Source organism: Diceros bicornis, chromosome 36 (genome assembly GCF_020826845.1).
Source record: "Diceros bicornis minor isolate mBicDic1 chromosome 36, mDicBic1.mat.cur, whole genome shotgun sequence".
In the NCBI taxonomy this organism is placed as follows: domain Eukaryota; kingdom Metazoa; phylum Chordata; class Mammalia; order Perissodactyla; family Rhinocerotidae; genus Diceros; species Diceros bicornis.
Window position 1 is genome coordinate 13,514,339 of NC_080775.1, and position 15,095 is coordinate 13,529,433.

At 39.3% G+C, this 15,095-nt stretch overlaps 1 long non-coding RNA gene across 1 annotated transcript; it reads right to left on the bottom strand.

Moving 5' to 3' along the window:
• Positions 1–224: 224 nt before the first annotated feature.
• Positions 225–13,762, bottom strand: LOC131398947 (uncharacterized). Its single transcript, XR_009217032.1, has 3 exons — positions 13,597–13,762; positions 12,455–12,602; positions 225–312 (listed from the first exon to the last, which is right to left on the bottom strand). It is a non-coding gene; the product is annotated as an uncharacterized LOC131398947 (long non-coding RNA).
• Between the last annotated feature and the right edge of the window lie 1,333 nt (positions 13,763–15,095).

Below are 15,095 nucleotides of genomic sequence, written 5' to 3' on the forward strand. Positions count from 1 at the left end.
GCAACTCAAGTCAGATTTTCAGCTACCAGGCTTAGCATTTTTTCTGTTATGTAGATCAAGCAATACTCTAGTAGACTGCCTATATATTTGGTTCCGAGGGATGCCATAATCAACTAGCCACTGCCAAAGATCTCTGCCAATCAAAACGTTCTGATTACTAGTAATGTCCCTCCTGCCCTATATGGTAGACGTGCTCACCTTGTCTTAGGCAGTTAAGTGCTACCCTTGGCCCCTGCTGCTCCAGAATCCCATCACTCCCATTGAATCACGGAAACCATCTCAATAGTGGCATTGTCCACAGTCGTACCTTGCCTAGAAAGGAGAGAAACCATAGAGATTTTCAAGGATGTAGGTGCTCCTCTCACTAATATATATCTCGTTGCCTTTATAAAGGGAGTGTCTCTGGACCATCTTGTGGAATGTAATTGGGAGGCGGCTATGGAGGTCATACATGAAACATTCAGTTCAATATTCCTAGCTCCCCAAGCCTTTGGATTCCCTCCTCCACATTATGCCAGAGAAGCTCTGGCATCTCAGCCTTATTAAATATGTGCCACCCTTGAATTCAAATTTTAGTCAACCAATCACGTAAGCTATCAGAGCCACCTCTAGCGGTATCTTAATTCTGGACTCCCTATTAAATGCGTCAATATCAATAAATTTTGCCAGAACTAGTGTTATATTCTGCCCACTTGAGATCTGCCCAGATTCTGTTGATATATATCGGCAAAGTCTTTCAACTCCTTCAGTGTGTAGGCTATTTCCTCCTGGGTCATAGTTGTTCCTGTCCCCTGGAGCATGCTGAGCTTTGACCTTAATTACAGCCCTAATTGACCTTAATTGTGGCTATAGTTGCCTTATGAGAGACTCTTCTGCAATGATCGAGCTGGATCCTCTAAAGATGGAGAGACCCAGGACTGTCAGTGTGGCATTTCCTCCTAAAATCCCAATAAAAAATACAACGGAACTTTTTTGAGTTTGATAAAATATTATTCTAAGGTAATCATAAAAATAAATGAGTGAGTTCTTCATCTTCCTCCTCCTCTTCGTATCTCTTTCTGAAAAACTCAGTCCTAAACCCTTCAGTTGGGACCAAGCTGGGGCAGGAGGAGGGATGTGGGAGCCCAAGAAAAATAAATAGAGTTTCCAAATAGGACTGCCCACTGCAGGAATGAGCCATGAGGGTGAGGAAGGATCCATGCAGAGTGGCCCAGTGCAGGATGTCAGAGCTCCAGCAGGGTTAGGAGAGAATCCCTGCATACGAGCAGCATGTCGTGGGGCTTTGGATCCCAAGAAAGTGAGAAGGAGGACTACGTGGGAGGGCAGCCTTTGCAGGGATTCGTGCCTAAGCAGGGTAAAGAGGGGCCACACAGGCTGAAGCCCAACATGGGTTTCAGAAGCAACAGGGATGAGGACGTCCACATAGAAGAGATTCCCAGTACAGAATGTCAGTGCATGAGCTGGTGGGAAAGGCTTCCACATGGAAGGGGATGACGAGTGCAGAGTATCAGAGCATGGTTAGGGTGAGGTGGTGTCCATGCAGAAGGGCAGCCCAGGGCATGGAGTCAGAGGTTAAACAGGGTGAAAAAGCGTGTCCATGTCAGGGAAGGCAGCAGCACTCTGGTAAGTGAGTGTCAGAGCCCAAGAGCACTGTGGAGGGCATCTGCAGGAGGTATGGGATGGTGGCAGTGTTGGGACAATGGGTACACACAGGAGGTTGACCAAATAAGCAAATATATTAAGGATAATGGAAGTTGGGTTTCTACTGTCAGAGAAAGGAATTACAAATATTGAAAGGAAAAAAAACAGAATAACTCTGTGGGGTTGAAATGTGAATTCATGGTTTTTAATATGATATAGAGTATTATTTAATAAGAGATGTAGAAATAAATATAGCTGTGTGTGAATGTGTGTGTGTGTGAGGATATATATTTTTGTCTGTCCCAAAAGTCTTAGTGCAGTTTTAAGTTTTAATAAATTCAGAAATATATATATGTTACATGCTTACAAAAAAAGAGAATTTTTTATAAGAACTGAACAAAATAGTAATAGAAGGGAATTTCCTCAACCTGATAAAAACTATCTATAAAAAATCTACTGCTAACATTACACTTTATATAAAAGACTGAAACTTTCCCCTTAAGAACAGGAACGAGACAAGGGTGTAAAAGAAATGAAAAGCAGTGTGAAAAGGAAAATTTAAAGTTCTATTTATTTACGGCTGACATGATCATCTATCTAGAAAATTCAAACAAATCTACAAAAGAGCTACTAGAATAGGCAAGTTTAACAAGGTGTGGAATATAAGATCAATACACAAAAATCAATTATTATTCTATATACTAACAACAAACCATTGGAAATTGAAATGTAAAAACAATACCATTTACAACAGCATCAAAATATATGAAATACTTTGGAATAAATCTGACAAAATATGTGAAAGACCTGTACACTGAAAACTACAAAACATTACTGAAAGAAACGAAAGAAGACTTTGAAAAATGGAGATATGTATTTTACTAATAGGTCAGGAGACTCAACGTTGTTAAAGTGTCAATATTAACCAAACTGATCTACAAATTTAACGCCATCTCAATCAAAATCCCTGTGGACTTTTTGGTAGAATTTTACAAGTGGACTCCATTTTTCATATGAAATGTGAAAGACTTAGAATAGCCAAAATGACTTAAAAAATAAAACACAAAGTTAGAAGGCTAACATTATCTGGTTTCAAGACTTACTATAAAGTTATAGTAATCAATAAAGTGTGCTTTGGTGTAAACACAGACACATAGGTCAATGGAACAGAATAGAGAGAGCAGAAATAAATCCATATACATATATATGAACAACTGATTTTCTATAATGATGCAGAGGCAATTCACTGAAGAAAGGATAGTCTTTTAAACAAATGGCGCTAGAACAATTGGATATCTGTACAAAAAAAAAAAAAGAACTTCAATCCATACCTTGGGCCATATGCAAAAATTAGCTCAAAATATAAAAACTAAAACTACAAAACTTCTAGGAGAAAGCCTCTGCTAACTCGGACTTTATCAAAAATTGAACTTCATCAAAATTTAAAACTCCTGCTCTTCAAAAGACACTGTTAAGAGAATGAAGTGTCAAGCCATAGACTGGAAGAAAATATTTGCAAAGCGTATATCCGATAAAGGATGCATATCCAGAATACACAAAGAACTCTCAAAACCCAATAATAATAAGACAAACAACACAATATCAAAATGGGCAAAACAGTTGAATAGACACTTCACCAAAGGAGATATCAGGATGGCAACTAAGTGCATGAAAAGATACTTGACACTATTAGTCGTTTGAGAAAAGCAAATTAAAACCATTTTGAGATACCCCTACACACCTACTAGAATGGCAAATGTTAAAGACTGACCATACCAAGTGTCATTGAGAATGTGGAGGAACTGGAACTTTCATGTACTACTGGTGGGAATGTAAATGATGCAAGTACTTTGGAAAACAATTTGACAATTTTTTAAAAAGTTAAACATCTGATTGAGCCATTTCACTCCTAGATATTTACCCAAGAGAATTAAAACATATTCCATACAAAGACTGTAATATGAATGTCATTACAGCTTTATTTGTAATAGCCAAAAACTGGAAACAACCCAAATGTCCATCCACAGGTAAATGGATAAACAAAGAGATATAAAATGAAATATTACTCAGCAATGAAAAGGAATGAACTATTAATATACATTAAAACATGGATGAATCTCAAAGTAATTACACCAAGTGAAAGAAGCCAGATTTGTTAAAAAGAGTATATACTGTGTGGTTTCCTTTATAGAAAATTCTAAGAAATGCAAACTACCATATAGTAACAGAAATAAGACCAGGGGTTGCCTGGGGCCCACGGAGGAGATGTGAGAAGGAAGGATTACAAAGAGACATGAGAAAACTTTTGGGGATGATGGATATGTTATGTGGTCATGTTTCATGAATGTATTCATATGTCAAAACTCACCAAATAAAACCACGTTTTAAATTCAATGTAATTGCTATATTGTGCTATACATCATTCTAGTCAATTTTCACATTTTGTAAAACTTTTATGAGATGCTCCTCAGATTTCATTTATAATTCTAGCCTTTGGATCATCCAAAAAATGAAGTGCTTTTTAAAGACTCTCATTGGTTTTGCTTCTTTATTGAGATATAATTGACATTCCATGAAGTTTATCATTTTAAAGTATACAATTCAGTGGTTTTTAGTATATCCACAAAGTTGTGCAACCATCACCACTATGTAATTCTAGAACATTTTCATCACCCCAAAATGAAATCCTGGACCCATTACCAGTCACTCTGAGTTTCCCTTCCCCTCAACATCTGGCAACTACTAATTTTTCTATCTCTATAGATTTTCCTATTCTGGACACTTCTTATAAATGGAATCATACAATATGTAGTCTTTAGTGTTAGGCTACATTCCATGTTATGATTTGAATGGGCACTTTACCACTTTTTATGGCTGAATAATATTCTATTGTATGGATATGCCACATTTTGTTTATCCATTTATTGGTTGCTGAACATTTGGGTTGTGTCCACTTCTGCCTATTATGGATAATGCTCCTGTGAACATTCATTTCCAAGTTTTTGTATGAATATATGTTTTCACTTCTCTTGGGAGTGAATTGCTGGGTCATATGGTAAATCTATGTTTAACATTTTGAGAAAGTGTCAAACTGTTTTCCAAAGCAATGACACCATTTTACAATCCCACCATCAATGTACGAGGGTTCAAATTTTTCCACATCCTCAACATTTGCCTGTGTTTTTGATTCTAACCGTCATGTGTTGAACCAACCTTGCATTCCTGGAATGAATCTGTAGATCAGTTTGGTGAGCACTGCCATATTAAATCTTTTAGTCAATGAACACAAGACATCTTTCCATTTACTTGGGGGTTCTTCAATTTCTTTCAATGATGTTTTGTAGTTTTCAACATACAAATCTTGCACTTGTTTGGTCAAATTTATTCCTACACGTTTTATTCTTTTTTGATACCATTTATAAATGGAATTGTTTTCCTAATTTCATTTTTGGATTATTTGTAGAAATACAACTAGTTTTCGTATATTGATCTTGTATCCTGCAACCTTGATGATCTCATTTATTTGCTCCAATAGTTTTTGTCAATTTCTTAGGATTTTTCTATAAAATATCATGTCATCAGCAAATAAAGAAGCTTTACTTCTTCTTTTCCAATCTTGATGCCTTTTCTTTCTTTTTCTTGCCTAATTACCCTGGCTAGAATTTCCAAAACAATGTTGAATAGAAGTGGCAAGAACAAAATCCGTGTCTTTTTCCTGATCTTAGGGGGAAAGCTTTCAGTCCTTCACCATTAAGTATGAAGGTAGCTGTGTGTTTTTTTTTTTTTTTTTTTTTTTTTTTTTTTTGTGAGGAGATCAGCCCTGAGCTAACATCCGCCAATTCTCCTCTTTTTTTGCTGAGGAAGACGACCCTGGGCTAACATCTGTGCCCATCTTCCTCCACTTTATATGGGACGCCGCCACAGCATGGCTTACCAAGCAGTGCGTCGGTGCGCGCCCGGGATCCGAACCAGCGAACCCCGGGCCGCCGCAGCGGAGCGCGCGCACCCAACCGCTTGCGCCACCGGGCCGGCCCCCAGTAGCTGTGTGTTTTTTACAGATGCCCTTTATCATGTTGAGGACACTCCCTCCTAGTTCTCATTTCTAAGTTGTTGAATGTTTTTTCATAAAGGGTGTTGGATTTTGTCAAATGTATTTTCTTTTTCTATCGATACCATCATGTGATTTTTGTCCTTTACTTCTATTAATATGGTATATTGATTTTCAACCTTGCAGTCCTGGGATAAATCCCACTTGGTCGTGGTGTATAATTCTTTTTATATGTTGCTGGATTCAGTTTGCTAGTATTTTTTTTGTGTGTGAGGAAGATCAGCCCTGAGCTAACATCCATGCTAATCCTCCTCTTTTTTTGCTGAGGAAGACCGGCTCTGAGCTAACATCTATTGCCAATCCTCTTCCTTTTTTTCCCCCCCAAAGCTTCAGTAGATAGTTGTACGTCATAGTTGTACATCCTTCTAGTTGCTGTATGTGGGACGCAGCCTCAGCATGGCTGGAGAAGCGGTGCGTCAGTGCACGCCCGGGATCCAAACCCGGGCCGCCAGTAGCGGAGCACACGCACTAAACCGCTAAGCCACAGGGCTGGCCCACTAGTATTTTTTTTTTGAGAATTTTTGCATCTATATTCATAAGAGATATTGTTCTGTATTTTTCATTCCTTGTGATGTCTGTTTTTTGGTTTTGGTATTAGGGTAATATTGGCCTCTCAGAATGAGTGAGGGAGTGTCCTCTCATATTTTGTTTTTTGGAAGAATTTGTGATTTATTGGTGTTAATTTTTCTTTAAACATTTGGTAGAATACATCAGTGAAACCATGTGTTTCTGTGCTTTTCTTTGTGGGAAGTTTATCTTTTTTTTTTTTTTGAGGAAGATTAGCCCTACGCTAACATCTGTTGCCAATCCTCCTCTTTTTGCTGAGGAAGACTGGCCCTGGGCTAACATCCGGGCCCATCTTCCTCCACTTTATATGGGAGGCTGCCACAGCATGGCTTGACAAGTGGTGCATCGGTGCGCGCCCAGGATCCGAACCCCAGGCTGCCACAGCCAAGCATGCACACTTAACTGCTACGCCACTGGGCCAGCCCCTGTGGGAAGTTTTTTGATTACTGACTCAATCTCTTTACTTGTTATAGATCCATTCAGATTTTCTATTTCTTTTTTTTGTTTTGTTTTGTTTTGTGAGGAAGATCAGCCCTGAGCTAACATCCATGCCAATCCTCCTCTTTTTGCTGAAGAAGACCGGCCCTGGGCTAACATCTGTGCCCATCTTCCTCCACTTTATATGGGACGCCACCACAGCATGGCCTGACAAGCTGTGTGTTGGTGCGTGCCTGGGATCCAAACTCCGGCCGCCAGCAGTGGAGCGTGTGCGCTTAACCGCTACACCACGGGGCCAGCCCCAGATTTTCTATTTCATTTTGAGTCATTTTTGGTAAACTGTGCCTTTCTAGGAATTTGTCCATTTCATCCAGGTTATCTAATTTGTCGGAAGAATGATGTTTTGATACATACCTGACAGTTTCAATGTGATCCCACAAGAAATATCTAATGTAAATAAATTGGTGACAGTGATGGCCAAGCATGAGAACCTCCTCTACTAATTCACTGGTCTCAAAAATTCCCATCCATACACTACTGGCGGGAATGTAAATTGGTGCAGCCACTATGGAAAACAGTATGGAGAGTCCTCAAAAAATTAAGAATAGAACTACCATATGATCCAGCAATTCCACTTCTGGGTATTTATCTAAAGAATACAAAAACACTAATTCAAAAAGATATGTGCACCCCTATGTTCATCGTAGCATTATGTACAGTAGCCAAGATATGAAAAAAACCAAAGTGTCCATTGATGGACGAATGGATAAAGAAGATGTGGTATATATACACAATAGAACACTACTCAGCCATAAGAAAGAATGAAATCTTGCCATTTGCAACAACATGGATGGACCTTGAGGGTATTATGCTAAGTGAAGTAAGTCAGAGGGAGAAAGTCAAATACCATATGATTTCACTTCTATGTGAAATCTAAAAGCAAAACAAATGAACAAACAAACAAAACAAAAACAAACTCATAGATACAGAGAACAGATTGGTGGTTACCAGAGGGGAAGAGGGTTGGAGGTGCGTGAAGTGGGTGAAGGAGTCAATTGTATGGTGATGGATGGTAACCAGACTTTTGGTGGTGATCATTTTGTAGGGTATACAGATGTCAAATTATAACGTTGTACACCCCAAACCTACATAGTGTTATATACAATTTTACCTCAGTAAAGAAAAAAGAAATTCCCATCCAAAAAAAGTCACAGACAAAAATGTATTATTTTTGAATAAAACTAAGTGCAAATAAGTATAAATAAATAAACTTCCCAATGACTTTTTTGTGAATTTATAGCATTTGTACTTCTGAAGTTACTAAAGCCCAAAACTGCACTAAGATTTTTGGAACACCCTGATACACACACACACCCTGATACACACACACACACACACACACATTCCCTAGCTCTGTCCACTGAGAGAGCCTAGTAGCAGTAACACTCCAGTATTAGATGAGAGCACCTAGCACCCAGTTCTTGGCTTCTAAATATTATTCTCCACGAAAAGGAACCAGGGGTCTTCAGAGAAACGGCTGATTTCAGAGAGTAGTTGGGGGGTGGACATGCAAATTCTCAGGTGAACCAGGAATATTGCTGTGCCAAAAAGCAAGGGAGTGCTCAAAGAATAACTGGGACACACACACACATGCGTGTGCACATACACTCACACACACACAAAACCAACCTGAAGAGGATCCCAGTGATCAATTAAAATTAGTAATGATAGTAATTGCTTCTAAGCCATAGAATAATATAGAAAATCATGAATCCACAGAAGTAATTATATAAATGAATAAATAGAACATTTTAAGGATATTTACATAGTTACAAATAGCACCCAACAAAATATTTATTACAAAGGGAGAAAAAATAACTTTTTAGTTGGAGAAGCCTGGCAGATATCACCCTAAACATCCTGAATAATGGGACAAATTGAAATCATGTGCCACCTGAAAAAATGCAATGAGAAGAATACAGCATCACTTCTATGACATTTCTGCCGAAGGTGTATAACATAAATATAATTGTGAAGAAATATCAGACAAACACAAATTGAGGAATATTCTACAAAATAACTGGGCTATAATCTTCAAAAGTGTCAAGTTCACCAAAATCAATAAAAGACCTAATAGCTATTCCAAATTTAAGGAGATGAAAAAGACATGCAAAAGACTAAATGCAACATATGATTCTGAACTGGATCCTTTTCCTATAAAGAATATTATCGGGGGGCCAGCCCAGTGGTGTAGTGGTTAAGTTCATGCACTACACTTCGGCTGCCTGGGGTTCACAGTTTCAGATCCCAGGTGTGGACCTAAACACCACTCATCAGGCCAGGCTGTGGCGGCGTCCAAAACACAAAATGGAGGAAGACTGGCACAGATGTTAGCTCAGGGCCAATCTTCCTCACCATAAAATAAAATTAGTTTAAAAAAAAAAGAGTATTATTGGAACAAGTGGCAAAATTTGAATGGGATCTGAAGTTTCGATGATGGTAATATATCAATGCTAATTTTCTTTCTATACCCTTGATTGTAGGAAATACACACCAATGTATTTGCAGTTGATTGGACATAATGTACCAACTTATTCTCAAATGGTTCAGGAAGAAAGTTTGTTAATACTGGGCCTGCAACTTTTCTGTAAGTTTGAGAATATTTCAAAATAAAAAAGAGAAGAAAAATTAATAAATAAGTGGAATAGCTAAGAAGTTTTTGAAAGAGGATTGGGAGGAATAATTTGCCCTTCCAGATATTAAAGTATATTGCACAATGCTTGAAACAGTGCGGTAACTGTGCAAGAAGCAACAGGCGTATCAGGAGAACAAAATAGATCTGTGTTTACAAGAACTTAATATAGTATGTGGGAACAACCCAAATCGACAACAATCAGAAAGTGGTTTATAAATTGTCACATATTCATATATTCAAATAGTTTATCACAGGTAAACATATTTTTAAACATTCTAAATGACATGCACATGATATAATGTTAAGTGAAAGGAGAGTATAAATGATCTGTGGACGCTTGATGGGCTCTTGGTGTGCCGGCAATGTTCCGCGTCTTGACCCCAGTGATAGTTGTATGGTCGTTCACTTTGTTTCATAAATAGGTTTTATGTCTTCTCCTGATGTATGTTACAAGAAAAGATCTTTAAAAGACACCCAGGACATTTATCACCTGGACTATATTCCAGACACTGAGCTGCTATATAGATCAAATTTTATCACCCTCTTATACAGATCAAGTTCCAAAAAGGTTCAACATTGCTCTCCAGGAGCTGATACATATGTACCAAAGCCAGGATGTGGACCCATCTGTCATTTGCCACAGCACTGCCCTGTGTCCCAGCATTCGTGGTGACAGAGCCAACAGTCATCACAACCGTTACACTGATCGTGTGCCCCAACAGTGTGTCAGTGTCCTGGGCACTTTACACATCTCATTCATCTAACAACCACAATAGCCCTGTAAAGATGGTGTTATTTTTTCCAATTTACAATTAAGGAAAAGGGGCACATCACCGCTAAAGAATGAAGCTGCCGTTCAGATCCTAGTCAATTCACTCACTAGATAAACACAAACTAAGTAGCAGCTATATGTCAGGCACTGGAAGGATGTTGGAGAGATAAGATACACACAATTCCTACCCCCCAGGAGCCTACCATCCTGATGAACTCCAAATTCCAGCTGTGCCATCTGTGCCTACTGCTCTTCTCCAATAGTTGTGCCTATCTGTTGTCTAAATACAGTCCAAAGTCAGATGCTTCTCCCAAGAGCAATCCTGTTACCTCCCCAACAGGTCTCCTCGCCCCAAAGTTAACAAATGAACAAAAAACTCCAGCAGCTATGATTCAGTTATCCCACCTGAATTAGGTTTAGAACTTTCTTCTTCTTTTGCCTGTTTTTTAATACCGTACTTAGGAAATAGGCCCAGAAAGGCTGACCAGAGACCAACAATGTAAAAACAAAAGACATTCTTCCCTTTATATCGTATTTCCCAGTCGTGCGCTGCCTTTCTTGGAGGCTCTCAATGTGCTATGTAAATGTTAACTCATTCTTCCTTCTGGTATCTTTGGGAGGCAGGAAGCCAATGTTATTTCATAGATAAAGAAGATGGAGTCCCAAGAGGTTAGATGCCTTACCAGAGGTCACATAACTACAGGCCGTTGGGGGTGCTGGGAACGGGGCTTGGGGTTAGGAATCCCTGCCTGGGGTCCCCTGACTCCCAAATGAGGCCTCCTTCTTGAGAGATAACTTTGTGTGTTAAAACTGTTGGAATCTTGTTCTATAAAAGGAATGTTATGGGACTGCTGAGACACAACATGCATTTTTCTTGCTCTGCACATTAATTCATGGTACATTTTCAGGAGGCAGGTTTAGGACATGTAGTCGTTGTCTACAATAGTTCCAAATTCATCCAATTGGGGGACAAATATTTAGCTTAAATGACCCACCCGGTGCTGAGTCCATGACAATTCTGCCCTGTCAGGAAAGGACAGAAAGGAGGGGTCTGAACTCTTGAGAGGCATCTTAGTCTGTGCCATTTTAAGCATCTACATTTCAGAAAAAGAATGAGCCAAGTTTGGGGTTGACAAGCACCCCATAGAAATGCGTCGCTCTTCACTGGGTGTTATGAGCACCTTGGTTAAGCACTATACTTGCTTCCTCACTCTACTGTCATGATGAAGACGCTGCCAATAGTCTTTTTCACAGCTGGCAAAACAGAAATAGGGAGACCAGTTGATTTTTCAAGTAACCGAGGTGAGGCTCTAAGAATTCCTGTTGTAATTTTTAAGTCCTTCAAGCCAAATTCCCAATATCCTCTTGATTAAATTTTTAGATACTAAATGGAAATACTAGGTATGGATTGAGCAGTTTGACACTCTATAGTCATCATTCAACATTTATGTTTCAACAAATAACTTTCAACATTTACCTCTCAACTACTACGCGTCAGGCACTACTCTAGGCACTGGCAATACTGCAGTGAATAAATCAAAGAAGACCCTGCCCTCTTGGGGTATACATCCATCAATACCCAAGTTGGTACAGTTGATAAGTTGGGGAGAGAAAAACTAGCCTTTGAAGACATAACCTTTACCTGGGAAAGAATGGTTTGAAAATCTTCTTCAATATCCTGTGAAACACCTTCATTTAAATGTCTATGTAACTGACAAGGCTAAGATTAAGCATTCAGGGTCTCAGGTAAGTCTCTAAGAAGCCAAGCTTTCCTTTATATATTAGAACATAACCAACTCTCAGACCGAGAGCAAGATGGGTTTCTTCCCTTCACATTAGTGTCCTTGGAATGAATGAAAAAAATAAGCCAAAATTGGGGAAGGGTGGGAGAGGAATATGTGTTATTATCATAAAGCTACTCCATGTTTCCCTGAGACATTGTCAACAAGTGGCTCTTTCCCATAGGAAGTGAAGTCTCCTGGGGAGGTGGTAGAAGCCATTGTGGACGGAGTGGAATAAAGTTCTTAAAAGGCAAGAGCCCTCCTGCTGAAGGGAAGACCCACAGCTGGGCCCACTCAATAGACTGTAAATTCGCAAACTTTGCATACTAGACCAATTTTTACCTCTGAGCACTTGCCTGGTATCTCAGGTCATCAGTCTCTGCTCAGGGAATGCATAAAGCTGATAGGGTAGCATACGTGGGAAAGTTTATAGAGACTCCAAACATACATACCACTGTGTGTTTTCAATTTGCTGGTTCAATGTTTTTGCCAGCTGCATGGAAGAGTTAAAATCTTGTTGAAAAGCTTGCTGGAGACATGGCCTCTTATTCCGGAGGAAGGATCTCACAGGATTTTTGGCTTGGAAGGACATCGTGATGACTGTTGAGAAATAAATAGAAAGTGTGGAAGAAGTTTGGGTATTCTTACGTTTACTATGAAAGCACTGCATTAAAAGGGTTAATAAAGATTACTCTGAAATGTAAATAAAACCAGATAGTGCTGATTGCAGCCCTTTTTCTGGCATCAGGAAAAAGTTCAACTTTTTTTTCATTTATAACAAAACCCCAAAGGCATCACAATTAGAGTATTTTTTCCCTAAGTGATTTTTCACTAGCACTCCGTAATTATTAACCTTTCTGTCTGTGTGTTCTTATTGCAAAGGCATAATGTGGTCAGTATTTCAGCAACTTCTACCCCTAAGGTAAAGTACTTTGTTGAAGAATATCTCCTCTTTCCAAATTTTCTGTTACTGACTTTGTTCTGTTTAAAAATATTATGACTTAGTGCCAGTGACCCCATTTTATACATTATAGCTTTTTAAAATAAGTTTTCCAAACCTGCATTAATAATATAAACACTAGACATAACGGCTGACACTGAGCAGGGACTCAAATATTTGTTGAATGAATGAATGAATATGCTCTGCACAAGTTATTGGCTGGGATGCTGGAATGACAAGAAAGTCCATCATGGCCTCATTCACATGGCTGGAAGTTGGTGCTGGCCATTGGCTAGGAACTTAGCATGAACTGTGTTTTGGGGCCTCAGTTCTCCTTCACAGGGCTGCTTGGGCTTTCACGTAGCTTAGTACCTAGGTTTCAAGAAGGACTGTTCCAAGAGAACAAGCCCTGATGTGCATGTGTTCATCAAGTCTGCAGTTGCATCACACTTGCTAAAATCCCATTGTCCAAAGCTAGTCACATGGCTAAGCCCAGAATCAATGACAGAAGGAACTACACAAAGATCTAAATACCAGGAGATGAGGTTCATTGAGGGCCGCGAAAGTACAATCTAAGTAAGTACGGTACAAAGTACAGTAGAGTCCTCTGGCTTCTAATGGGTCATGTCCTTCTCATGTGCAAAATATACTTACCCTCTCCAAAGCTCCCAAGGTCTTATCCCACTACAGCATCAGGTACAGAATCACACCATCCAAATCAGGTCCAGATGCAACTGAGGTCTCTTGGGTGCAGCTTGATCTGAAGAAGTGTGGACTAAAGAGACAGGTTTTCTGGCGCTCACACACCCAACATACAATGAAGAGGCAAAGACAGGAAAACTGCAATAGAAACTCCTGCTCAACAAGATTGAAAATGGAAGGTACACAGCAGTTAGTGGTCCATAGCAATTTTGAAATCCAGCCAGCCAAATGTAGCCAGTTTGTTGATTATGGCCCAGTTCTGTTCCCTGCGAGTGATTCTCCACGGCTCTTACCTCCTCCCTTTGTGCTCTAGGCTCTGCCTCTGAGACATCCCTGTTTTTCTGAGAGAAATGACCCAGGTTTGTAATTGAGTTTCTTTCTCAGTTGGCTTCCTCTCCGTAAGAGTTTGGCGGTCTTGAGGCATCTTTTCATTTTGAACTATCTCTGTCTTTTTAATCCAGACTAGTATAATTTCATTACAAATTCTGTGGGTTTCTATGTATCAAATTATAATCCACTCTGTTAGACAAACCACACTCAAAAATCTCTTCAAGACCAAGAGGATCTTCAAGACAAGATCCTCTCTCTGTTTGGAGCTGCAAACCAGAGTGCCATGGGAAAACACCTTAAGGTTCTTAGAAGTCTTTGTCTAGCTGAGAGGATCTTTAAGATACTCCTTAAATCTTTCTGATCCCTTAACAGAGAACTTGACCCTGAGGCCATATTTTACTGCCAGCACCCTAGATTTCATCTTGAAACCAAGGCCATTTCTTACTTTGAGAAGTATTTTCTTGGAGAGATGGGAGACGAAAAACAATTTTATTATTGAACACACGAGTTCTAGCTTCTTTTTAGTTCTACATTCTGCTTGAAATCTGAACAGTTCCTTCTTTAGCTCAACTATAGCTCAACTTGTTCCTCCTGTACTTTACCATGGGCAGCTAAAAGAAGCCAGATAGCACTTTCAACATTCTTCCAAGAGCTCTCCTTAGCCAGATCCACAAGTTCATTAGGTATTCTTTCTATTTCCCATATTACCACAGGCAAAGAGTTTTGCTAATTGTTCTGCCAATACATAACTCAGGTTCTCGTTTCTTCAGCTTCTAATAGGAATTTCCCCACTCTCCTTCCAGTCTCCACTAACAGTCTGTTTGTCATTCTTCCAAATTTCTCCATTCCAGACTCAAAAACAATGTCACATGTTATGGCAGGACCCCACTTTCAGGTAACAAGTTTCTGTTTTAGTTATCTGTTGCTGCATAACAAATCATCCCAAAATTTAATGGCTTATAACAATTTATTATTATTTTTACAGCTCTGTATGTTGGCCAAGAGGTTATTACGCTTCATATGTTGTTGGCTTGGAGTTGGAATGTCCAGAAGATGTGAAATGGACTCATATACACAGCTGGAAATTGGTACTGGCTGCTGGCTGGGAGCTCAACTAGAGT